This window comes from Dasypus novemcinctus, chromosome 14, assembly GCF_030445035.2.
Source record: "Dasypus novemcinctus isolate mDasNov1 chromosome 14, mDasNov1.1.hap2, whole genome shotgun sequence".
NCBI lineage: Eukaryota > Metazoa > Chordata > Mammalia > Cingulata > Dasypodidae > Dasypus > Dasypus novemcinctus.
In genome coordinates this window covers 38,007,878-38,034,455 of record NC_080686.1, presented here as the reverse complement: position 1 = coordinate 38,034,455, position 26,578 = coordinate 38,007,878, and the positions used below count along the sequence as shown (strand labels likewise).

General features: G+C 36.8%; 1 pseudogene; it reads right to left on the bottom strand.

Annotated features, from left to right (window-relative positions):
- Positions 1-16,778: 16,778 nt before the first annotated feature.
- LOC101447001 (serine/arginine-rich splicing factor 3 pseudogene) lies at positions 16,779-17,424 on the bottom strand (annotated as a pseudogene).
- Positions 17,425-26,578: the final 9,154 nt, after the last annotated feature.

Here is a 26,578-nt window from a genome sequence, read left to right as displayed (position 1 = left end):
CCAGTGAGGCAAGGAAAAAACAAACATCAGATTCGAAAGGAAGAACTAAAACTCCCTGAATTTGCAGACAATATGATTGTCTATGCAAGACTCTTCAAAGAAGCTTACAGAATTAATAACAGTGTAGCAGGGTGGCAAGATACAAGATCAGTAGGAAAAAATCACTTGGGTTTCAATATACTAGTAAAGAACAATAGGAAATCGAACTTTAAAAAAAAAATTCTAACTACAATAGCACCAAGAATATGAAATACTTAGAGATAAATCTGCAAAACATGGAAAGACTTGTATGCTAAAGTTTACAGAACTTTGTTGACAGCATTTAAAGAAGACCTAAATAAATGAAGTGATATGCTGTGTTCATGGGTCAGAACATTAAATATTTTTAAGTTACCAATTCTCCTCAGTTTGAACTATAAATCAATGTAGTATCACTCAGACTCTTGTCTGTCTTTTCACAGAAATTGACTAGCTTTTTGTAAAATTCATATGGATTTGCAAAGGCTCTAGAAGAGCCAAACCACTTTGAAAGAGAAGAATAAAGTTGAAGGGCTTTCACTATCTGACTTGAAGAATTATCATAAAGCTGTATAATGAAGACAATGTAGTATTGGTATGAAGACAGCTAAATAAATCAATACAACAGAATAGAGAATCCAGAAATAGGTCCACATGTATATAATCAATTCATTTCTTATAACATGAATAGGCACTCAGTGGAAAAAAGATAGTCTTTTCAACCAATTTTTCTGGAACAATAAGCTATCTATATGTAACAAAGTGAACCTCACTGTTTCTTGCACCTTATAGAAAATTTGACTCAAAATGTATCAGAAATTTAAATATAAAATATAAAAGTGTAGAACAACATCTTTGTGATGTCAGATTAGGCATAGACTTCTTAGATATAAAATCAAGTTCATGATATATAAAAGAAAGGTAAAAAATAGACTTCGTCAAAAATAAAAATGTCTGCTCTTTGAACTTACTGTTAAAAGAACAAAAAGACAAGCAATAGACAGAGAGAAAATATGTGCAAAACACATGCCTAATAAAAGACTGGTATCCTGAATATGTAAAGAACACTCAAAATGCAATAGTATTAATGAAATAACCCAATTTTTAAGAATGTACAAACTATTTGGACAGACATTTCACCAAAAAAGATATATGGATGCAATGAAGAATTGAAAAGATGCTCAGCATTATTAGTTGAGCATGTGAAAAGATGCTCAACATCAGTATTGAAATACAAATTAAACCCTGAACATCTTATTTCAGTCAGATTTTCTCAATCTCAGAAGTGTTAATATTTTGGTCAGGGTGATTTTTTGTTGTTGGGTGCTGTGCTGTTCGTTTTAGGGTATTCATCAATGTAGTAGTTTGAGATTATTTTATGAATTCTAAAACGGGAAAGATTGTATTTGTAAATGAACCTATTCTTCTGGGTGTGATATCCTATGATTGAGTTAAATTCATTTGAGAGACTTTTGATTAGATTACCTGTTAATAGTGCTGTAGGCACATGGACAGCCCAGACATTCAAGTCTCCTGAGCATACACCAAACCTAGCACTAATCATGGTTCAATAAAAGGAACAAAAGAGGCATGTGTAGATAAGTCACATCTGAGTTCAACTCCATCACACTTAGAAGCACAAATTCCAAAGTCGGGCCCACTGGCAAGGCCCTGAACTCCAGAGCCATCTGCCATGACTGGGCCCTGAGCCTCAGCAGTGTCGCAGCACCTCCTGTCTAGTGCATTGGGCTTATCCAGGTCAGCTGACAGGGAGGTGAGGATGGACAACCACCACACCAAGGAGCCAATAGAGTTTACAGCTGTGGGTATGAGAATTCCAACCACCAGCCATGTGGGATCGAAGCCCGCTTTCAGTTGAGAGGTGGAATGGGCAACGCCATCCCAGGGTCCACAGGATGGAGGAATAAGATATGGACTAGAGTGGACTTACTGGTATTCTACTATAGAATTATTGTGACTCTAGCAATGGAAGAAATTATATCATTGATGTGGAGACAGTGGCCATGAGAGTTACTGAAGGCAGGGAGAGGGAAAAGAAGGTATGTTATGGGGACATTTTTGTTACTTGGAGTTGTCCTGAATGATATTGCAAGGACAGATGCAGGATATTATATATCCTGCCATAACCCACTGAATGGACTGGGAGAGAGTATAAACTACAGTGTAAACTATAATCCACGCTGTGTAGCAGTGCTCCAAAATGTATTCATCAGGGACAGTGAATGTACCACACTAATGAAAGAAGTTGATGTGGGAAAAGTGGGGGGTGTGGGGAGTGGGGTATATGGGAACCTCCTATATTTTTTAATGCAACATTTAGTAAGATCTACATATATTTTAAAAATAAATAAAAATATATTTTAAAAAAGAGTGCTATAGGGCTTTTTTTGGACTACATCAGTTATATATCCATTATCTGATATAAATGGACTCACATGGAGAGACAGACACAGGAAGAAAGAGCTCTGTCATTTTTGATCCTGCCCTGTGACAAAAAGGAGAAGTCTCAAATGGCTGAGCCCTTGGGGAGAGACAAGCCATTTGCCTGATTCCTTTTTTTTTTTAAAGATTTATGTAAAAAAATTTCCTCTCCCCTCCCCCCCACCCCGTTGTCTGCTCTCTGTGTCCATTCACTGTATATTCTTCTGGGTCTGCTTGAATTCTTGTCAGCCTCAAGGAATCTGTGTCTCTTCTTTGTTGCATCATCTTGCTGTGTCAGCTCTCCATGTCTGGCACCACTTCTGGGCAGGCTGTGCGTTTCTCGTACAGGGCTGCTCTCCTTATGGGGTGCACTCCTTGCACGTGGGGCTTCCCTACATGGGGGACACCCCTGCTTGGCATGACACTCCTTGCACGTGGGGCTTCTCTACATGGGGGACACCCCTGCTTGGCATGACACTCCTTGCGTGCATCAGCACTGGATGTGGGCCAGCTTACCACACAGGTCAGGAGGCCCTGGGTTTGAACCCTGGGCTTCTCATGTGGTAGGTGGATGCTCTATCAGTTGAGCCAAATCTGCTTCCCTGCCTGATTCCTTATAGCAGACTTTGGGAAGGGAGCTGAACAGCTGAGACTGATATAAGAAGCCCTAAGGGATAAGCTCCTTTCCTGCCTGCAGCTGAAATCAGAATGAAGCATAGCAGATGCATAAGAGAGAGGAAGCCAGAAACCTGGGAAAAGATAAGCAACTATCTTGCTTCACCACGTGGCAACATGCCAGAATCAACTGTAACTGACTTTGGTGAGAAAGCATCTCTGCTGATGCCTTGATTTGGACTTTTCATGGCCTTGGGACTGTAAGACTTTACCCCCTAATAGATGCCCTTTATAGAAGCCAACCAATTTCTGGTACTTTACATTGGCAGCCCTTTGGCTGACTAATACAATCAATATGCTTTGCAATATCCTTGGGGGATAATATTGCCCCAGGTTAAAAACCATGGCAATGGTCTCCAAATATGTTCTCACTGTCATTGGTCTTGTCCCTCTCTCACCTGCTTCACTCTACTGCCCAAGTTCTCCTCTAAAACCAAATCTGAGTATGTCATCTGTTGCTTTAAAGACTTTTCTTGGTTGGTAGCTACCTTTTTAGGAAAAGTCCACATTCTCCACAGGGCCTCTTTTTTGTTCCTTGCCAATCTTCCTCACCTTCTTCCATGATTTCCCATGTATAGACGCTGTGTTGCAGCTACTCAGAGCTCCTGACTGGATATATTGCACTCTCCAGTGCTTTTGCAGTTCAAGGCCTTTAGACACAATGCTTCTTCCAAACAGAAAGCGCTCCTGCCACTTTATCCACTATCATAGATTTCATTGGATATTTTGCACTACTGAGATAAAGTACACCTTCTCTATGAAAATCTTCCTGCCACCACAAAGCAGTATTATGCTGAGGTTTCTAGAGTGCAGACACTGGAAAACACATGAGAAAAAAAGAAAACTTTATTTGCTGTTAGCCTGAGGGTCTACCTGAAATTGTGTACTCATGTTCCTTCAGGCACATAAGGGGGCCTTGAGATTGTTAATGCTTCTCAGTTTTCACAAACATTTATCCTCTGAGAATAAACAAATCCAGGAAGAGTTCATCTGGTGGTCTTGGACTTTACATGAAATCAGTAGCTTAAGCCCTAGGCTTAAAGTTCTTTGCTCATAAGAGTTGCAGAAATTTATTAACCCTTTAGAATTATTTGCTTCTTATGATGGAATCCCATAGAACACTTTTTTTATATCTTGATTATAGAGTTACACTTTTCACACATTATCTCCACAATTTGGTTATAAATTCCTCAAAAGCAAAGACTAATTTATCTGGTTTATCCTCAGTGCACCACTACAAGTGTATGGCTGTGTTGACTGTGCACTACTTAGAGGCACTTAGGCAACCTGGTGGCCAGAGTGTGTTCTAGTAAAGAGCTGCACACCCACTAGAGGAAAAGGGATTTCCTCTGAATTGTAAAAAGACCCCAGTAGGCTTGCAGTGAGACTCCTCTGATGCTCATGGTTATTATTTCAGTAAAGCTTGTTTAAATTCAGACTCCTCTATCAGGCAAATAAAAGGTTCAGGGCTTTGTCCATGCCAAGAATCCAGAGCTATGCCAAGCATCATGTCCTAAAGAGACAGGTAGAAATGTTAAAACAGATATGAGAATGAAGTTTATGTAAGGAGAGAGTTGGTATAGTAGGGTAAATGAGGTGAAAAGTCAGGGAAGATTATATATGCACTTATGTGCAAAGAGATGACTCTGACAGTATTAGTTCAAATTAATTCTTTGGTGAATTTCCACCCTTAATAAAATGCAGAGAAACAAACAAGTCTTCAAGACTTATTATGAATAAATGTATAAATACTTTCATAGAATAGTTACATTGCTTAATGAACAGCAATCTGAAAAGAGAAAATTGCAAAAAAAATATGTATTTTGCAATTAAAGTTATAGATGAATACTGTAGAGATGAAATAGTTGTGAAAAATTACATTTAACCCCAACCTTAAAAAAGGAAATAATATGGTTTAGACCAAATGTATGTTTTGGCAAAATTCAAACTTTAGTGAAATCTGATAATACCCAAGTATTTTAAGCACTTGCAAAGTCAACTGGCTAAGAATCAAAATAAATGTTCATTTTTTGCAATTGGAAAGTCTATATAGCGGGGCTACCTTTTACCAAACTTCATTTAGGGCATTTAATAAAGGTTTCATAGACATGAAATGTCTAATATTATTTTGACAAACTCTGGGAAGAGTGAGGAACTACCTGGTCACCCAAATCCTAGGAAGAATTATTCTTGATTTTTGTTATCTTTATGATAGTGTAGGGTGTTTTCTAAAGAATAATTTTGCCTACAGAATCTTAGCTTATATTCAAATATAGACTAAATTTTTAGTGGATACTAGTAAATATTGGTTGCTTACCAGGAAACAGTAAAGAGGAAAATGGGTTTGGAGGACCAAGTGAAAAGTATTTAGTAATTGTGATAGCATGAAAAATATTATTATATATTATGCAATCTAATATGGGCAATTATAGTTAGCATTGTTACATTTTAAATGGTTTTTATCAATAAATAATGTTTCTTTTCCACTTATTTCATATTTACTAGTCATTTCTTGGGAGATTTGATCATTTTCAATCTAAAAATAAAGTTGTAAACTAGTGAAATTTAAAAATATATTTTTCTTCACTAGCTGGGCAGCATCAAGGAAAGATAGAATAAGAAAAACAACACTTAACATTCTACAAGATGCAATAATTTTACATTGCATCAGATTTTAAGATCCTTTTATTGGATTTCATAGACATTGTTATTTTTTATATTTTAAAATTATTTTTTTGACAACTGTGAAGTTAGCACATTAGCACATAAACACTGAAAGTCATGGGCTGCCCGAACTATGAATCCTTGCTTTTCATGGGTATCTTGGCCTTTGGTTTACATAGATTATTTGTCCAATCATCATTCAATGACACAAACATATTATTCATCATGTCTCATGGATATAAACTTTTTACTATAAAATATAACTTGAAAGCATGAAAAACAAGTCTTTAATAAATATGAGGCAGGAAATATTTCCAGACTAAAATGAATAATTAATAATGTTCAAAATAGAAGTAAACTCTATTGACAATTACCAAAAGATGGAAGAAACCCAAGTGTCCATCAACAGATGAATACACAAGGAAAATGTGGTATACGCATACGATGGAATATTGTTTGGCCATAAAAAGGAATGATCTGGTATATGCAACAACATGAATGAACCTTGAAGACATCATGGTGAACCTTAAGACATCATGGTGAACAGAATAAGCCAGACACAAAAAGCAAATATTATAATATATCACCGATATGAAATAATTAGAATAAGTAAATTTATAGGGTCAGAAACTAGAATACAAGTTACCAGGGAATGAAGTGGGAGTAGGAATAGAGAATTAATGCTTACTTGGTACAGCATTTTTGTTTGAGATGATGGAAAGGTTTTGGTAATAAATGGTGTTGATGATAGCACAACATTGTGAATGTAAGTAATACCACTGAACTGTACATTTTAATGTGGTTAAAAGGGGAAATTTTAGGTTGTATATATATTACTAGAATAAAAAATTTTGAAAACCATAGTACTGTGAAACAGAGTGAAATCTAATGTGAACTATAAACTATAGTTAATAGTAAAATTATAATAACATTGTTCAATCAATTGTAACAAAGTTAACACACTAATAAAAAGTGTTAGTAATAGGGAAAACTGTGTGTGAGGATATATACAGAACTCTACTTTTAGCATGATTTTTCTGCAAACCTACAACTTCCCTAGTTAAAAAGTGAAAAAAACGTAAACACTCAGAATTTAATACCTTTCTTTTTTTTTTTTTTTGCATTATTCTTCAAAATGAATATGTCCTTCTGATAGTGTACTATAACCTCAAGACTTTGTAGTTCAAACAGTTTGTATCCACCAACAGCTATTTCAATAGATTATTTCACGTTCCAATGAATTGTAGTGGCTTGGAAGTCTCAGCAATGAGGTACATTTCTGCCTAGTTTTGAGATCATCACACTAATGGTCTGAGCCAGAAGAAATTGCCTTACATGTAGAGTCTATTTGCAGACATAAAAAGTCATGCTTCCTTCTTCCAAGTAACCAGAGAAAGAGGAGAAATATGATTCAAGATATTCACTCTGTGTTCAACTTTTTGTGGGTAATGCATGGGGCGTCCTGCTAACCTCCCTTCTATTGTTTTCTGTCACAGGAATTCGACTTGATGTCTCTTTTCATCATGAACAGCTGATTTCATTGTTCTTGACATTATCCTTCCTCTGTCTTCTCTGAAAAATTTAGATTTACTCTCTAATTTATCTCAGTGCTGACAATTTTAGTGTACCCTCAGTCTTCTTTTGCTTCTTTGGATTAAAGGCACTATCTTTTCAATAATAAAAAGTAGCTAGTACAAACCTAGTTTGATTCATTTTAACAGTCTAGAAATACTAAAATTATGTGTTATTCTTCCTTAGTATCTGTTATAGCTTAGAATGTGCCCTAGGAAAATTTCAATATAAGGTTCTTTGAACTCTGGACCCTGTGGGATGTTTGAAGTTTCTAGGCAAGTTCGAGTCCTGGTGTACATACCTATTGCCTGTGGCCTGCACATCCACTTAATGCCTCCCAAATTGTGATGACACTTGCAACATGATACCACATATTACCATGATAATTTATTTTGGTGCTTATCTGTTTGGCTTCTGCCTAGTATTTTGAATCAAATTTTATTATGATACTGGCAAATGATCATCACAGATTATAGCCAGCTGCAATTATTCTATTAGTGGTACTTCCAAAGGCTGTTAAATTGTTGTAGAAGTGGGTCAGCTGTGATCTTCATGGCTTACACAGAATTATTTGCCAACATTTAGAGTAATTTTATAGGTAAGACTCCAATGACTTCTTTCTAGTTGGCTCTGACATTTTATAAACCTGAAGTGACATATTCTACATTGTGGCACCATCACGAGTGAGGTCTGATCATCTAATCACAATGACTTTTCAGTTCCAGTTTCATCCAGAAACACTTTAGTTCCAATTAAAAAGGGAAAATGCCACCTGCTGTATTAGTTACATCAGTCATGTATTAAATTTGTATTACATTGTCTTTGTAGTCCATGAATTAAAACAATATGCTCAAAGTTAAAATAAAGTAGTATGTGTGCCCCACTACTGCTTATAAAGATATGGGAAAACTCAACCTGGGATGAGTTTATGGCACTTGTACAATGTGGCCCATATTGTCCACTAAGAACCATTCCCCCCAAAAAGGTTAGGAAGTAAACATTCTAAAGGAACATTTTGTTATATTTGAATTTGTTCTAATTGTAGTTGAATTCTAAATGTATTCTATTTGGATTTCATATTGGTGGGCCTTTTTTATTTCTTCTGACTCACCAGCAGGATGGTGAAAATCCCCTTTCCCAGAAAGCTCAAGTCAGCTGAGAAAAGTAATTTTCATTAGTTCATTTAATTTATTTTTGGGAAAATGTTAAGGCACAAACAGCAAGCACTCCAGGGTTCACACTTTCGAAGATCCCAAGAAAAAAAATTGAACAAGAAATTCACAAAGATCACAAATAACCACAAAAATATGTATTAAAATAATAATTTCTCTGTTGTGGTGCTTTAATATCAACCACAAAATCCAGTATACAGAAAGGATCTCACATTTCAAGAGTAATAACTTACTTAAAAAAATTTTTTTTTATGTTTTGCCTTTCTTTGCTGTAATAACTCTTGTCCTGTATGTATAGTGGCAATTTCTTCCATTTCTTCCTCGAGGTCTTTACTTTTTTTTCACTATTTCTTCAAAGAAGTTTTAGGTCACAGTAAAGTCACATAGAAAACATAGGGGACTCCCACACACCCAACAGCCTCCCCCTTTTCCCCCTTCCCTATAAATGATCTTTTTACATGTGGATGGTACATTTTTAACAACTGATGTACAAATATTAAAACAATAGCTACTCACCTGGTCAGTAACTTACATTATGATTTACATTTTAGACCATACACTTCTTTAAATTTTTGGTGAAATTTAACATGGCCTGTATCCATCATTGCGAGATCATGCGGAACACTTCCATTGCTCCTATCTACCCCCTTTTCCATCTCTTCTATTCTTCCTTCCCCCTCCCCTCAGGGCCCACAGCGACCAACAGGCTTCACTGCTTGAAGGTCAAGATTCATAGATACTTGCAACAACACTGAGGGCTTGACACACTAGTCTGTCCTCCCCTATTAAGAATCACCCATGCTCTGGAGAGATACCCTCCCCTCTGTTTGAGAACATAGCAGCCCTCCCCAGGATGGGAGTACAACAACACCATCCTGTTCATTATGTGGGTCTCTACCCATTGATATAACACACTATGACAAGATGAACCTGAACTTACTCCCAAGAAGCCTGCCCCAGGTGCGTCCTGTGCCAAATGCCCCCCACATCCAAAACCAGTAACCCTTCCTTATCCTATTGCCAAAAGTTTTCTCAATATTGTAGTTTCACCCACATACCTGCCAACCCCCAGTGTTCACCTGCTCCCTCCCTCAACCCTCTCCCAATTTCATGGACCATCTGACCCATTCTCTTCACCCTAGTCCCTTGCCAAGCTTGCACTACCCAACCCAAGAGTACCCCCTACACCCCTGTCATACCCCTTCATTGCACAGCTCCTCACTTCCACTTCTCATAGATTTTGCCCATCTGGGCATTGACCACAACCTTCTTCTCCCTTTCTATTTTCTGTAAACCTATCTTCCAGACTCTAGCTCTCTGAAACAGCTCTATTTGCTTAAATCATATCAGAGAGGTCATTTAGAATTTGTCCTTCCATTCCTGGCTTGCTTCACTCAACATAAGATCCACAAGATTCATCCATTTTATCCCTTGTGTTAGTACTGTATTTCATAGCATGTCTATACCCCATTTCACTTATCCATTCATCTGTTGATGGGCATTTGGGTTGATTCCAACTTTTGGCAATAGTAAATAATGCTGCTATGAACATTGGTGTGCATATACTTGTTCATGTCCTTGTTTACAATTCTTCTAGGTATATACCCAACAGTGGAATTGCAGGAGTCATATGACAGATCTATAGTTTTTTGAGGAACCATCAAACTGTTCTCCACAAGGGCTGGACCATTCTACATTCCCACCAGCAGTGGATGAGGGTTCCCATGCCTCTACGTCCTCTCCAGCACTTGTAATTCTGTTTTTTTAAAGAGCCTCCAGTCTAATGGGTGTAAGATATTACCTCATTGTAATTTTAACTGGCATCCTTTCATGTGCTTTTTAGCCATATGAATTTCTTCTTTGGAGAAGTGTTTGTTCAAATCACTTGCCCATTTTTAAAATATGTTGTTTTTTTATTTTTGATATATAAGATTTCTTTATATATGCTGGATATTAGGCTCCTATCAGATATATGGTTACCAAATATTTTCTCCTATTGAGTAGACTGTCTTTTCATTTTCTTGACGAGCTCCTTTGAGGTGCAAAATGTTTTAATTTTGAGGAGGCCCCGTTTATCTACTTTATCTTTTGCTGCTCATGGTTTGGGTATGAAGTTCATGAAGCCATTGCCTATTACAAGGTCCTGTAGATGCTTCCCTACATTATCTTCCAAAGTCTTTAAGGTCTTGGCTCCTTTTTTTTAAAAAAAGATTTTTGTTTATTTATTTCTCTCCCTTTCCCCCACCACCCCGGTTGTCTGTTTTCTGTGTCTATTTGCTGCTGTCTTCTTCTTTGTCCTCTTCTGTTGTTGTCAGTGGCACGGGAATCTGTGTTTCTTTTTGTTGCGTCATCTTGTCGTGTCAGCTCTCCGTGTGTGCAGCGCCATTCCTGGGCAAGCTGCACATTCTTTCGCGCTGGGCAGCTCTCCTTATGGGGCACGTTCCTTGCGTGTGGGGCTCCCCTACGCGGGGGACACCCCTGCGTGGCACCGCACTTCTTGCGCACATCAGCACTGCGCATGGGCCAGTTCCACACGGGTTAAGGAGGCCTGGGGTTTGAACCGTGGACCTCCCATGTGGTAGATGGATGCCCTAACCACTGGGCCAAGTCTGCCGCCAGGTCGTGGCTCTTATATTTAGATCCGTGATCCACCTTGAGTTGGTTTTTGTATAAGGTGTGGGATGGTAATCCTCTCTCATTCTTTTAGATATTGATATCCAGTTCTCCAAGCACCCTTTGTTGAAATGGCTATTTTCTTCCAGTTGAGTGGGCTTGTTGGCCTTCTCGAATATCAGATGACTGTACATGCGAGGATCTATATTAGAACTCTCAGTTTGGTTCCATTTGTCAGTATGTCTATCCTTGTGCCAATACCATGCAGTTTTGGGTTTTTTAAAAATTACTACCCCCCCCCTTGTGGTCTTTTGTATGTTGTCTGCTCTCTATGTCCATTCACTGCATGTTCTTCTGTGTTTTTGCTTGTCTGCCCCTACCCTTTTTTTTTGTTGCGTCACCTTGCTGAGTCGACTCTCCTCAGCATTTGCGGGTTAGGCAGCTCTCTGAGGTGTTTGCAGGCTGGGTGGCTCCCCATAGCGTGTGGGTGAGCCTGCCTTCACAAGGAGGCCCCAGGATGTGAACCCAGGGCCTCCCATATGGTAGACAGGAGCCCAACTGATTGAGCTATAGCCGCTTCCCACAATGCAGTTTCGACCACTGTAGCTTTGTAGTATGTTTTAAAGTCAGATAATGTTGTTCCTCTGATTTCATTTTTCTTTTTCAATATGTCTTTGGCTATTTGGGACCCCTTGCCCTTATAAATAAATCTCATAGTTAGTTTTTCCATTTCAGTAAAAAATGCTGTGTTGATTTTTATTGGGATTGCTTTAATCTGTAGATTAGTCTGGATAGGATAGACATCCTAATGATATTTAGTTTTCCTCTCCATGAACAGGGAATATTCTTCCATTTATTTAAGTCTATACAACAGTGTTGTATAGTGTTCTGTGTATAAGTTATTTATATCTTTAGTTAAATTTATCCCTAGGTATTTGATTTTTTTAGTTACTATTGTAAGTGGTATTTTTTTCTTAATTTCCTCTTCAGACTGCTCATTATTGGTGTACAGAAATGCTACATATTCCTGCGCATTGATCTTATAACCTGCAACTTTACTGAACTCAGTTATAAGTTCTAGATGCTTCGTTGCAGATTTCTCAGGGCTTTCTATGTAAAGGATCATGTCATCTGCAAATAGTGAAATTTTGACTTCTTCCTTTTCAACTTGGATGCCTTTTATATCTTTTTCTTGCCTCGGTGCTCAAGCAAGTACATCTAACACAATGTTAAATATGAGCAGTGATAGAGGACATCCTTGTCTTGTTCCTGATCTTAGAGGGAAAGCTATTAGGATTTCACCATTGTATATGATATATATATGATGTATATATATTGTATATGATGTTAGCTGTGGGTTTTTCATATATACCATTTACCATGTTCAGAAAATTTCCTTCTTTATTTTTTTAAAGATTTATTTATTTACTTATTTCTCTCCACCCACCCCCCCAACCCTGGTTGTCTGTTCTCTGTGCCTGTTTGCTGCATCTTCTTTGTTCACTTCTGTTGTCGTCAGCGGCATGGAAATCTGTGTTTTGTCGTCAGCAGCACGGGAATCTGTGTTTCTTTTTGTTGCATCATCTTGTTGCGTCAGCTCTCTGTGTGTGCGGTGCTATTCCTGGGAAGGCTGTACTTTCTTTCGCGCTGGGCGGTTCTCCTTATGGGGCGCACTCCTTGCGTGTGGGGCTCCCCTAAGGGTTTGTCAATTTATTGATTTTCTTGAAGAACCAGCTTTTGTTTTATTTTTTCTAGTGCTTTCCTATTTTCTACTTCATTTAGTTCTACTCTGATCTTTGTTATTTCTTTCTTTCTTCTTCCTATGGGGTTAGTTTGTTGTTCTTTTTCTAATTCCTCCAGGTGTGCAGTTAGGTCTTCAATTTTAGCTCTTCTTTTTTTTTTTTTTTAAGATTTATTTATTTATTTTTATTTCTCTTCCCTTCCCTACCCCCTGCCCAGTTGTCTGCTCTCTGTGTCCATTTGCTGTGTGTTCTTCTGTGTCCGCTTACATTCTTGTCAGTGTCACCAGGAATCTGTATCTCTTTTTGTTGTGTCATCTTGCTGCATTAGCTCTCCATGTGTGCAGCACCATTTCCAGACAGGCTGCACTGTTTTTGAGCTGGATGGCTCTCCTTACAGGGTGCACTCCCTACACGTGGGGCTCCCCTACACAGTGTACACCCCTGTGTGGCACGGCACTCCTTGTGCGCATCAGCACTGTGCATGGGCCAGCTCATCACATGGGTCAGGGGGCCCTGGGTTTGAACCCTGGACCTCCCATGTGGTAGGCAGATACTCTATCCATTGAGACAAATCTGTTTCCCTCTCCTTTTTTGATCTGTGAATTTATGATTGTGAATTTCCCTCTCAGTACCGCTTTTGCTGCATCCCATAAGTTTTGATATGTTGGTTGTCATTTTCATTTGTTTCAAGGTAGTTAATGATTTCTTTTGAAATTTCCTCACTGACCCACTGTTTTCCTAAGAGTGTCCTGTTTAATTTCCGTATCTTTGTGCCTAATCTTGTTCTCTGGCCCTTACAGATTTCCAGTTTCATTCCATTTTGGTCAGAAAAACTACGTTGTATGATTTCAATCTTTCTGAGTTCATTGAGACTTTCTCTGTGGTCTAGCATGTGCTCTGTCTTGGAGAATGATCCAGGTGCACCCGAGAAGAATGTATTTTGGTGTAGTGTTCTGTTGTCCATTAGGTCCAGATCCTGTAATGTATTATTCAAAGTCTTTGTTTCTTTTTTTTTTTTAAGATTTATTTTTTATTTATTTCTCTCCCCTTCCCCCCTCCCCCACATTGTCTGCTCTCTGTGTCCATTTGCCATGTGCTTTTCTGTGTCTGCTTGCATTCTTGTCAGCAGCACCAGGAATCTGTATCTCTATTTGTTGTGTCATCTTGCTGTGTCAGCTATCTGTGTGTGTGGCACCACTCCTGAGAAGGCTGCATTTTTTTTCATACTGGGCAGCTCTCCTTGAGGAAATGCACTCCTTGCACATGGGGCTCCCCTACACAGGGGACCCGCCTGCGTGGCACAACACTCCTTGTGTACATCAGCAGTGTGCATGGGCCAGCTCACCACATGGGTCAGGAGGACCTGGGTTTGAACCCTGGGCCTCCCATATGATAGGCAGATGCTCTATCAGTTGAGCCAAATCCTCTTCACATCTTTGTTTCTTTATTGATTCTCTGTTGAGATGTTCTGTCAAATGGTGATGGTGGTATATTGAAGTCCCCACTATAATTATAGAGGCATCTATTTCCCCACTTAATTTTTCCAGGGTTTGCCTCATGTAATTTGAGGTTCCCTGGTTATTTGCATAAATATTTATGATTGTTCTTTCTTCTTGAAAGATTGCTCCTTTTACTAAAATATAGTGTCCATCTTCGTCTCTTACAATGGTTTCACATTTAAAGTTTATTTTGTCTAATATTAGTATAGCTACTCCTGCCCTTTTTTTGGTCATCGTTTGCTTATAGTTTTCCAGTCATTCACTTTCAGCTTCCTTTAAACCTTGGGTCCAAGGTAAGTTTCTTGTAGATAACATACATATGGGTCATATTTTCTTATTATCCATTCTGCCAGTCTGTGTCTCTTGACTGGTGAGTTTAATCCATTAACATTCAGTGTTATTACTTTCAAGGAATTATTTATATTAGCCAAATTTTCTTTGGGTTTATGTATATCATATGTTGTTTTTATTTCTCTTTTTGTCTTTTTAGTTCTTCTTACACTTGCCTCTACCTCTCTCTCTCCTGTTTTTTTCCTTTCAACCTACAGAAGTCTCTTTAGTATTTCTTGAAGGGAAGATTTTTTATTGACATATTCTCTTAATTTCTGTTTATCTGTGAATATTTTGAACTCTCCCTTGTGTTTGAATGCCAGCTTTGCTGGAGAGATAATTCTTGGCTGGAAGATACTTTCTTTCAGCACCTTAACTGTCATACTACTGCCTTCTTGCCTTCATGGTTTCAGATGAGAAATAAGCACTTAATCCTTTGAACTTCCCTTATATATGATGGTTCTCTTTTCTCTTGCTGCCTTCATTATTTTCTCTTTGTCTTAAGCATCGGACAATTTGATAAGTATATGTCTTGGAGTAGACCTGTTGGGATTTACACTGTTTGGGGTACACTTTACTTCCTGGACATGTACATTAATCTCCCTCAAAAGGGTTGGGAAGTTTTCAGCCTTTTTTCCTCCAACAATCCTTCTGTCCCCTTTCCCTTCACTTCTCCCTCTGGGATGCCTATAATGCATATGCTTGTGTGTTTTGTGTTGTCGTTCAAATCCCTAAGTCCTTGCTGGATTTTTTTTTTTTTTACTGTTGCATTATGATTTTATCTAATTGCACAAAATGTGACATATTACAACTCCTCCCAATTTCTAAGAGAAAGGTTATACATGCCTCCATATTATTCAATTCTGCACTGCTACATTTGAACCATGTTGTGAATTTTATATCATGATGGATCAATGGAACTGTTTAGAATTCCCATGCAACAAACTTCAAATTATATAAAAAGAAGCAATATTTGAAATCTTTGAAATGGTCTTCATGTTAATGATAAAAACTTTTTTATGGGCAACTTTGGTTATAATTTACCAGGGTTGCTACACTTTAAAATGCTGTCACTTTCATGGACCCTCATCTAGCTTCTACTCCTAAAAAATGTATTACTAACCATCACTTAGGTGAAAACCAAAAATCCCCTCCACTTAAAATGATTAAATCCATAGTGCTTCTATTATTTTTTATAAAATAAGAATTGTGTAACCAACTGCTTTCCATGGGACATAAGCTGTGGTAACAGTGGATTTGACTGACTATATTACACAATTATGCTAATATTTTATTACTTCAAAAGCACTTTACAAGAAAATATAAGTGTGACTTACACTAGAATGTTATACCTGGACTTGGTACCAAGGTCACAGATTGAATATTGCAAGGAAAAACAGGCTTTCAAGCTAAACAACCATTTGTAACCAAAATTTTAATCCCTAAGATTCTTATCAACATATTACAAAGGACAGCATGAAAAAAAATCTTACAGAGTAACTCAAAGGTTATCTCTACAATGTACCCTTAAACTGGCAGGACATTGTTATCTCCAAGTCTCATACTTTCAAATAAAGGATGCTATTAAACAGCTATGTAATTCATACACAGCAATCACAAAAAGAACTTATGACTAAAGCAAAGGTAACTTTCTTGAAAGATTCTAGTGTGAAGACCAATTGATTTTAAACACTAATATAATGATGGAGTTTATATACATAAATATATAAATAAATATATAGATATATAACCAGCTGGCTTGTGTTCATAGCAGCTTTTAAAGACTTTCTGTTCAACTACAATTGCATACTAAGTTCCAGCTATAGACAAAACTAAAGAACTTAATTTTTGCCAGTTTCATTACTGTGGTACTAAAACATCACACTTCAGCTGGGCAGGATTTAGGTTAATTAGTCTATGCAAGACTAAAAATTCAATGCAATTCAATTTTGCTTACGGGGACATTGTAAAGTAACAAATTCTTGGTATTACAACATGCCTTATATGATCAATTTCAAACCATAGAGAATTACATCTTCATGTGTGTCACTGTTACAAGACACAATAAACAAATTCAAACAGCTGAAACATCTTAAAAATGCACCAAGCTTATGAAGTCTCAAACAAAACTCGAATTTTCTGTACATACTCCCATCAAATGAAGTTATTTCCTGTACACAACTCCTCTTGCAAACTGATCTTCTATTTCCTTTCATTTGACCTAGAACGGCTTCAGGACCTAGAGAAGGATTGAAACGGCTTGTGATTCCTTCCCCAAGACAGTGATTTTTCTCTTCTCCTTTCTCTAGAAAGAGACCTTCTCTGGCTGCAGGAGAAGTTTCTCCTTCTTGGAGATCTGTGTGGAGGCAGAGGACTCTTTCTATGATAATCATCTTGAGGGCGACGACCCCAAGAGGGAGGAGTGCCTCGATTACAACTTCTTTTTTCACCATTCGACAGTTCCATTCTTACATGGCAGCCACAGAGTGTTCTTTCATCTAGTTCTCAGACAGCATCAGCTGCATCTTGGGGATTTTCAAATTCAACAAAAGCAAACCTGGGAGGGTTTCTAGCAACCCACACACTTCAGAGTAGTCCATAATAGCCAAAAGCCCGCTCCAATTCAGTCTTGTTGCCATTGTTTCCAAAATTACCTACATAAACCTTACAGTCCAATGGACAAGAATCACAATGCATGTTGAGATCTTGGGTTGAAATGCAGTGGCTCACACCCACATGCTCAAATGGCTCTTACTGTTCCTCTTTGATCTGGCTCTCACAGATGCTCCAGTTTACCTGGCATCCACAAAATGATGGCAGATTTTTTCCCTATTGTTTCATCTATCTGTTCTACTATCTGTTTGATTTCAGATGTACTGTCTTCCAAATCGCTAATTCTTTCCTCTACCTGTTCAAATCTGCTCTTATGTGCTGGGTGTACTTTGGATTTCTTGGATTGCGCCATTCCTCACATCATATCTGTTATCCTTTTACATATGTTTATAATTTTTTCAATATGTTCTCCCAGTGTTTTCTTAATATCCTTAATCTCTTCCTTCACTTCATTAAGTTGGTCCATGATATTTGTTTGGACAGCTTTGATGGGTTACTCGATATTCTGCTTCTCTTTCTTGTTTTTAGCTTGTTCATTGAACTTGGTCATGACTTTCTGTTTCTTGGTATGGTTTGTAATTTTTTGTTACTGCCTGGTCATATTTTTATCTTGATGGGTATTCAGTTGATTAGCTTCTCTTTTTACTCTAGGGTTTTATTTAGGTGCTTTTTGTGTGTGTGTTAAGTTTTCTCTTTGACACTTTGTTCTTCTTATTCTATTTCCTTGTTGTCTGTGTTCTCTTGAAGGAAAAAGATTAGGGCCAGAGAAAGGAAAAGGGGTATGAAAAAAGGATAATAGTAATAATAATAGTAAAAGTTAGAAGAGGAACCATATAGGAAAAAGAATATTTAACTCATGTAAGCTGTGTAGAGTAATAGGAATAAAAAAGTGGAGTACCTACAATGAAATGGAAAACTAAATATGGAAAAGAATATAGAATGAACTAAAAGGCCAGAATGATGAGGAGAGAGGGAAAGAGAAAAGAAAGAACAAAAAGAAAAAAAGTTAATAAAAGAAAGAAGACAGAATAGAAGAGTTAGAAATAAAATTTAAAAAAAACAAAAATTGAGGACTAAACAAAGAGAAGTAGAATGTAAGAACAACAACAGAAAGTGGAAGATAGAAAGATGCAGCCAAAATCAGTATACACAGAAAAGGAGAAATCAGGAAAGAGGAAACACAGCAAATAAATAACAAGTCAGTAGCACCTTGAGCAAGTAATCTCTTTGACCAGCTCTCTCAGATTCATGCCCTGAAGCCTACTGTTCTGTGAGTTCCCAAAATAGCATACTCAGACAGGATCTTGCCCCCATTCAGCCATTTTTTACCAGAGAGATGATGAGTGTGCACTTAATCCGATGAGATCTTACTCCTTTCATAACTTACTTTTAATATAATAGTATTGTTGCTTTTTAATACATAAATAATGCATGTTTTTTGTAAGAAAAAGTGAACTGTTGAAAGGAAAACAAAGAAAAGATCACCTATAAAGCTGCCACCCATTGACAGTTATTTTAACATTTTTGTATATTGTCTACCAGATATATAGACAAAATTGCATCTATTTATGTAAGAGAAATGTGATTATGCTAGCATACTATTTTATAATTGACTTTGTTTCACAGATATTGTAACATATTTCAATACCAAATGTGTTTCTATAGTATTTAAAATATATGAACAATATTTCATTGAATATAATATATATGAATATATACAACCAACAACTCTTTCATATAATAATTAGATGGCCAACTGATTTTTGCCAAAGTAAATGGCACACATCTGGACTATTTCTTTGGGGTAACCTCTAGAAAAGGAATTGCTGGGCCATAGAGCATGCACATTTTCAAGGCTTTGGATCTGTGTTACCACATACCTCTTGGGAAAGGCTCTGGCTCATACTTCCCCAAGCAGTGCCTGAGAATGCCAGAGTGCATGCAACTCACAGCAGTGGGTACATAGGCTCATGGTAATTTGACCTACAGTTTACATTTACCATGTAAAATTACAGTGAAATTATGCAAAATCAAATGTCAATTTCACATTGCATTTTGGAAAAGTTACAATAGCACACAAAAACCTGGTCTTTAGGTTCATACTGGAGGGTGAGGTGTTTGCCAAGGCCTGACACCAGAATGGACCCTCACAGCATATATCAATCCAGTAGCAGAGAGGAGGGGTGAGAAAGAGGAAGCTGAGCTAAAAGGCTTTCATTTTACCACACGGAATGGAAGAGAATAGAATTTTTCCTAACTTGGAATGGTAACTGGTCTTCAGTATAGCAAATCCCAATAAAGGGGATCTTGGAAACTTGTGGGCAAAAGCAGGTTTGTTATTGGAGGAAGGGGATGCATATTCTCTATTTGTGGATGGTTGTGGCAACTGAATTTTGGACTGCAGTATTTTTCAAGTTTCTGCTGAGAGTTTGGCAAAGTACATTTTAGTTACAAAAGGACAGAATAAGAAACGAAATGTTTGGAAGCTAATCATGGTCTTTGCTAATGAAGATTCTTTTGTGAGAAAGAGCAAAGAGTTCTCTTAATCTGTTAGGGCTTTTTATCCCCTAGAGTTTTGTAACAAATTAAACTTGTCTGTTTAGCTGGGAACACTATTTACATAATAATAATGAATCACTTCAGTCTGGGTACCATGCTAACTACTTTATCTGCATTTCAAATAATCCTCACAAAAGCCCAGCTAGTTAGCAATCATTATTCTTGTTTCATAGACAACTGCAATTCAAAGCTCCCGTGAAAAGTTATGAAATTGCCCAAAGGGAAATCTCAAGTAAATGAATAAATTGGGAGTGTAAGGCAAATCCATCTGACTTTAGTTTGACTTTAGAGCTCAAGCAAGGAGCTTAACACCACAGTACACAGTCTTTTAAAAATATATTTGAAAAATGAAAGTTCCTTTTCTTATTTTTTGTAAGCCATACATGTATTTCATGTACTTCAATATGTCTGTTTCTACCCAAGAGAAAAATAATCAATCATTGAAAGTGTAATGACATTTCAGTATTTAAACAGAGCACATTGTCTTCGGTTAGGAACTCAGTAAGTATTTCTTAATTTATAAATAGCTGTGTTTTTTTTTAGAAAAGGAAAACAGTGTATGATAAATGTTAAAAGTACCTATATTAAGAAACCACATTATAATCATAATGATTGGATATGGTAAGAAGAAGTTGAGAATAATTGTTGTGAATTAATATTATTGATCGTGTTTTAGAAGCTTTTCTTTCCTCTCTTTCTCATTATTCTATGTAAACTGTTCAAGGTTGGTATAAATATATTTTCAAAATGAGGTTTAGATAAGTAGAAAAACATGGTAAAGATTTCAGATACATATACAGTGACCCAAGTGTTTTAAATATTAAAATTATGGATGTCAATCATTAGGAAACTATACAAACCTAACTTTAATTCAGAATATTAGCTAATTTTGAAGGAAGGAAAGAATCTAGATGTTCCATTTACTGGTTGAAACCAATGAATCATTTTTCAAATATTGAATTTAAGATGAAGAATAAGTGAGAGAATATGAAGATGTAATCTGTAACAATACGCTTTCTTTAAAGACATATCACAACTTTGAATTTGAATTCTTCAATATTCTTTTATGAAAGTGTTACTACTTTTTTGGTTGGGTATAAATACACTATGAGAAAATTTCTCAAGATTGTTTGCATTTGTTTAATTGCACAGATAAAGGAGAAAATTTCCTTGACTTATGTACATCCATATGTGCTTTCGTGTAAAGTAATATTAAAGGGTAAAAAATGAAATAGACAATTTAGCGAGTTTTCTGCTTCTTTTGTCAATTTTCTGTGAGTTAATACTACTTTAGCTTCAAACCATTTGGTGGGCAAAATTGTAACGTGTCCCCTATCCCCCACCCTCAAGATTCTCATCCCTTGATTATTCAAACAAATACTAATCTAGGTACTGTTACAATGCAGATGTAATTAAGGTTACTACTCAGCCGACCTTAAAAGAGCAAGATTATACAGAATTATCCATATAGACTAAAAATAATCAACAAGTCCTTAAAGCTGAAGAGTCAGTCCAAGAGATGCAGCAGAAGGGGAAATCAGAGAGATTCAAGCAAGAGAGGGGATTGACCTGTCATTGCTGGGGTGGGGAGGGAGTGAAAGTGAGGGGAGAATGGATGGGGGAAACATGGAGAGCATGAAAAAAAATGCAGACATCCTCTACAAACAATGATCAGCCCTGCACTGAACACCAGAAAGGAAATAGAAATCTCAGTCTCCCAAGTACCCGGAAGTGAATCCAGCGAACAACCTGAATACGCTGATCTTGCTGTGTCTGATGTAAGTCTCCCTTACCTGTTTTAGTTGTCAGGGAAGAATTTGCTAAGAGGTAGGTGTGGTGCATTATATTCAGTACCCTAATTCTTGGTCTTGATCTGCATTTTTGTGAGTGTGAACCCATTGTAAATAGGACCTCCTGAAGATGTTATTTTAGTTAAGGTGTGACCAACTGAATGAGGGTAGGTGTTAATTCGTATTAGTGGAGTCCTGTATAAACAGAAAAAATACATAGTCAGAGAAAGCCATGGGGAGCACTCCAAAGCCAGAAGTCAATGGAAACCAGAAGAGAAAGGAGAGGACATTGCTGTGACACAAGGCAGGAGACAAGCCCAAGAACCCTAAGGGTTCCCACCAGCTCTAGAGATCCTTGCCTCAGAATGTTACAGACTGCCGGGAAAGCATCGCCTTGCTGATACCCTCGATTTTGGACTTTTCCTACCTTCAAAAATGTGAGTCAATATATTTCTGTTGTTTAGCCAACCTACTGTGTAGTATTTATGATAGCAAGCTGGAAAACTAAGACAGGAGGCTATTTGATTTTTCTACAATTTATACATGGAAAAAGCAAACTATAAACGGCCCATGTTATGTTCATCGTATGAATTCATCTTAGAGGTAAGATCATGAATCCATCTTAGAGGTAAATACATTAATGAGAAGAATGTTCTCCCTAACTCTAAGCCAATGACCTTAAGGAGGGATGCTCTGAAGTGAAAACCAGACAGAGGGTAGTAGGCATTAGGAATACAATAGCAGGTAGAGACCACAAAGGGGGTTGGATTGTACCTCTTAGGCCTTGTTTGTTGAGAGGCTGCTTGAAATCCAAATTTACATCAATATTCTCTGTCCACAGCACCACTCGATACCACCCTCAAAGTAAGAGACTGGAAAGGACACCAGTGAAGTGAACTAATTATCTCAAAGGAGTAATGAATGTTATATCCATTTGCCAGTTATATCAATTCTGGGATTATCTTAAATACTGGGAGTGAGAAATTGGATGAGTGGTGAATGGTGGGTAGTTCCTGTTACCTTCCAGTTTTCCTTTTTGTGTAGTTACTCTAGTTAGACCTTTATTTAATGGATAGATTAATCATATTCATTTTGGTTCATCTAAATTTTTATATACTGAGTGTGGTGGTGCTAACAGGGTAGTTTGGGAAGAATTTTCACAAGCAAATTCCCCTAACTCGTAGAGCCAATTCAGAGTATCTATCAGCAGCTGTAATATTTACAAAAAAAGCAATAATGAAACAAATAAAAAGAAGTGATGTAGTGCAAGGTGTTTTGGTTTGCTAAAGGCTGCCAAGGCAGTATGCCAAAAATGGGTTGACTTTTACAATGGGGATTTATTAACTTAAAAGCTTACCATTCTGAGGTTGAGAAACATGTCCAAATCAAGGCTTCATCAGGCAATGCTTTCTTCCCAAACTGCAGCTGTGGGTGATCAGGCACAAGGCAGATCACAAAGGTGGTGTCTGCCTTCTCCAGGATCCATTGCTTTCAGTTTCTTGCTACCTCCAGCTATCTCTCTGCTCCTGTGGCTTTCTTTCTCTCACCCAGGTTCCGTTGATTTCAGCTTCTGGTTTCCAGGATTTGCTCTCTCAGCTTCTGAGAGTTTTTCTCTGCATCTCTATAAGGTTCTCTCATCTATAAAGGACTCCAAAGAGAGGAGTCAGGCCCACCCTGTCATGCAATCTAATCATTGGTCCTTAACTGAAGTAGTTTAATCAAAAGTTCCCACCTATGACAGGTTTACATGCAGAGGAATGGATTCATTCTAAGAACCTGCTGTTCTAGGATCCACCCAACTTCAAACTATCACACAGGCTATCTGGGGCAGTTACACAAGAACCCCAAACAAAGGAGACATCTTTAATGGTCAAAAAAGTTAACTCCCTGGTTGAAACAAAGATTAGGAGCTTTGCCTTCTAATGTAATGTGTTTTATTTGCCCTGAGTGTTACTATCATAGATAGATAATTCTTTCTAGGATTTATTACTATACAATTTGGGATTCTTCATTTTTTGTCAGTCCTAATTGCTTTATTGAAATTGTATATGGCTTTCACTACCTGCCTTATATGTTTTGTGTGAGCATTATAAAAAATCTTGACACCTACTTGCTAATGAAAAAAATAAGAAAATTACTAAACTATTTAAAATATTTTATGACCTAAATATTCTTGAAGATACAGCTTTTTAGTAGTAATAACTTATTTAAAAGTTCAATGAACAACTAACATAATATAGATAAGAATCCAGAGTCATATAAAAAGAAGCATTAAGAGGTAATATAAGAATCGGGCATAAAATATGTAATTTAGCCTAAGTAATATATGCTGTTTACTTGACAAGTAATATCAGAAACATGGTACTATCAGAAAACATTGGCTATACATTAGTAACAATGTTGAGTTTAATTTACATTTGGCCGAGAAGGAATGTATTGATAATTTTAGGGAAATCATAACAGTATTAACACAAGTTGCTAGTCTCTTTTCTGAGAAGTCTTGAAATCAAATGGACATAAAGAGCTGTTTCTTCTAAGTTTACTTTCTAATAGTGAATTCATTTTCAAAAACAAATAACGAAAGCCATTTTACTCTGTGTAAATTGTGGGTGTTTATTATTTAATGTAGAGAGATTTAGTTTATTTTACAGTCCAGGAAAAAGAATCACACCCTTATTGTCAATCATCAAAATTTATGCAGTTTGCAAAACATTGAAAAACAAATCCAGGCTCTTAGTTGAATTAAGTTTGGCATATACTCTATAAATACACTGTGACCAACAACTAAAGTGTTTATAAAGTAGTGGAAAGCTTAAAGAGCAAAGTAGTATTGGTTTAGAATTCTAAACAAAAATTCATAGCAAATACAGTGATTTCATGAAATGGGCACATATTTCCCAGCAACGTATTTCTCAGGTAATTAGATGCCAATTAGCAGTTACTTTACTAAATAGAAATAAATATTCTATCAATGTCAGTGGATGAGAGTTAAAATTTGAATTTTGATGACAGTAAAAAAGAGTCACTAGAAGGACAGAAGTCACTAGAAACCCTCTCTGCATTTTCCTTCTCAGTTGGAAACTGTGGTAGATCGAATTATATACTGAAAAAACAGACATGCTCTTAATCTTAATCTGTGTCCCTCTGGTGTGAATTTATTGTAAATAGGAACATCTGAAGATGATATTTTAGTTTACCTGAGGCCCAACCTAAACAGTGCAGACCTTAATCTGTTACTGGAGGCTTTATAAAGAGAGTCAGAGAAAGCTACAGCAAGGAGCCAGAGCCAAAACTGAATGAAACTGTAAGAACACCACAAGGAATGAGAGATCCCCTTGTGATGTGAGGTAAGCCAAGAAACCCAAGCTTTATAGCAAGCCAGCACCAGGACATTACAGGCTTTGTTTGAGGAGAAAGCATTTTCTTTGCTGCCTTGTAGCCTCCAAAACTGTGAGCCAATAAATGTTTGCCATTTAAACCATTCTGTTGTGTGGTATTTGTCATAGCGGCCTGGCAAACTTAGAAAATATCCTAGATTTCTATTAAAATATAAAATTTGAAGCCCCTCACATACATTTCATAACGACCCTGAAAGATTATGCCGACGTCATTCATGTTATTTTAAATATATTCTCACAATGAATGTCATTTTCCTCACAGCTGTCACATTAGTTGGTTGTGGTCTGCTTATTGGGTGGTAATTAGGTTCAATGGTGCTTCCCACCATTGTTGGCCTGTTATTTTGAAGACTGTAGGTCATGAAAGGAATGAGGAGATAGAATTCAGATGGCCCAGTGTTTTACTCTATACCAGCTGCAATCTAGGAAAAGTTAGTCTTTATGAAACTCTGGTTTAGTCATTTGTATACTGGATATAAAAATACCAGTTTTGCTTGGTTGTTGGGTAGAGTGACTCATCAAATAAAAGCACCTTCTTCATGCTCAGTAAACATTTAATAGACCCTCAACATTTCCATCACCAAAAAAAAATGATATTTTGTTCCCCTTCCCAGTAACTCCTTCCAGCCAGGCTACCACTGTTACTATGGATGAAATATGTCTTTTCTAGAATTTTGCATTAATTAAATCATATAGCAAGTATTCTTTTTGTTTGACTTCTTTTTCTCAGTATAATATTTTTGAGTTTTCCCCGTATTCATGTGTGCATCAATAGTTTCTTTATTTTGTTGAGAAATATTCCATTGTATGGTTACATCACAATTTGTTTATCTGTTGATGGACATTTAGATTGTTTTCAGATTTGGTAACTGTGAATAAATATGCCAGGAAAATTTGGATTTCTCTTCTGTAAATACCTAACAGTGAAATTGTGGGATTATAAAGTAAGTGTATGTTGAAATTTTACCCATTCTAGTAACTGTAATTTCACTCTAGTTTTAATTTGCATTTATCTAATAACTGAAAATGCTGAGATCCATTTCCTGCACAAATTGGCCTTCAATATATTCTCTTTTGTAATGTCTATACAAATCTTTACCCACATTTTCATTAGATTATTTGTGCTCTTCTAATTGAGCTATAAGTGTTCTTTGTACATTCTGGATAGAACATCTTTGTCAGATATACCTATTGTGAATATGTTCCCTCACTTTATGGCTTGTCTTTCTATGGTCTTAATAGTGTTTTTTGCAAAGCAGATTTAAAAATTTCTGATAAATTCCATTTTCTCTTTTTTTTCTCATTTATAATTCATGACTTTTAACTTGTATCTAAGGAATCTTTGCATATACAAATGTCACAAAGGTTTTTTTTCCTGGAAATATTATAATTTTAACTCATACATAAATCTATGCTCATTCTTAAGTTAATTTTTGTTTATGGGTTGAGGCAAGGCACAATGGTTATATATTTCCCTATTGGCTATCCCAG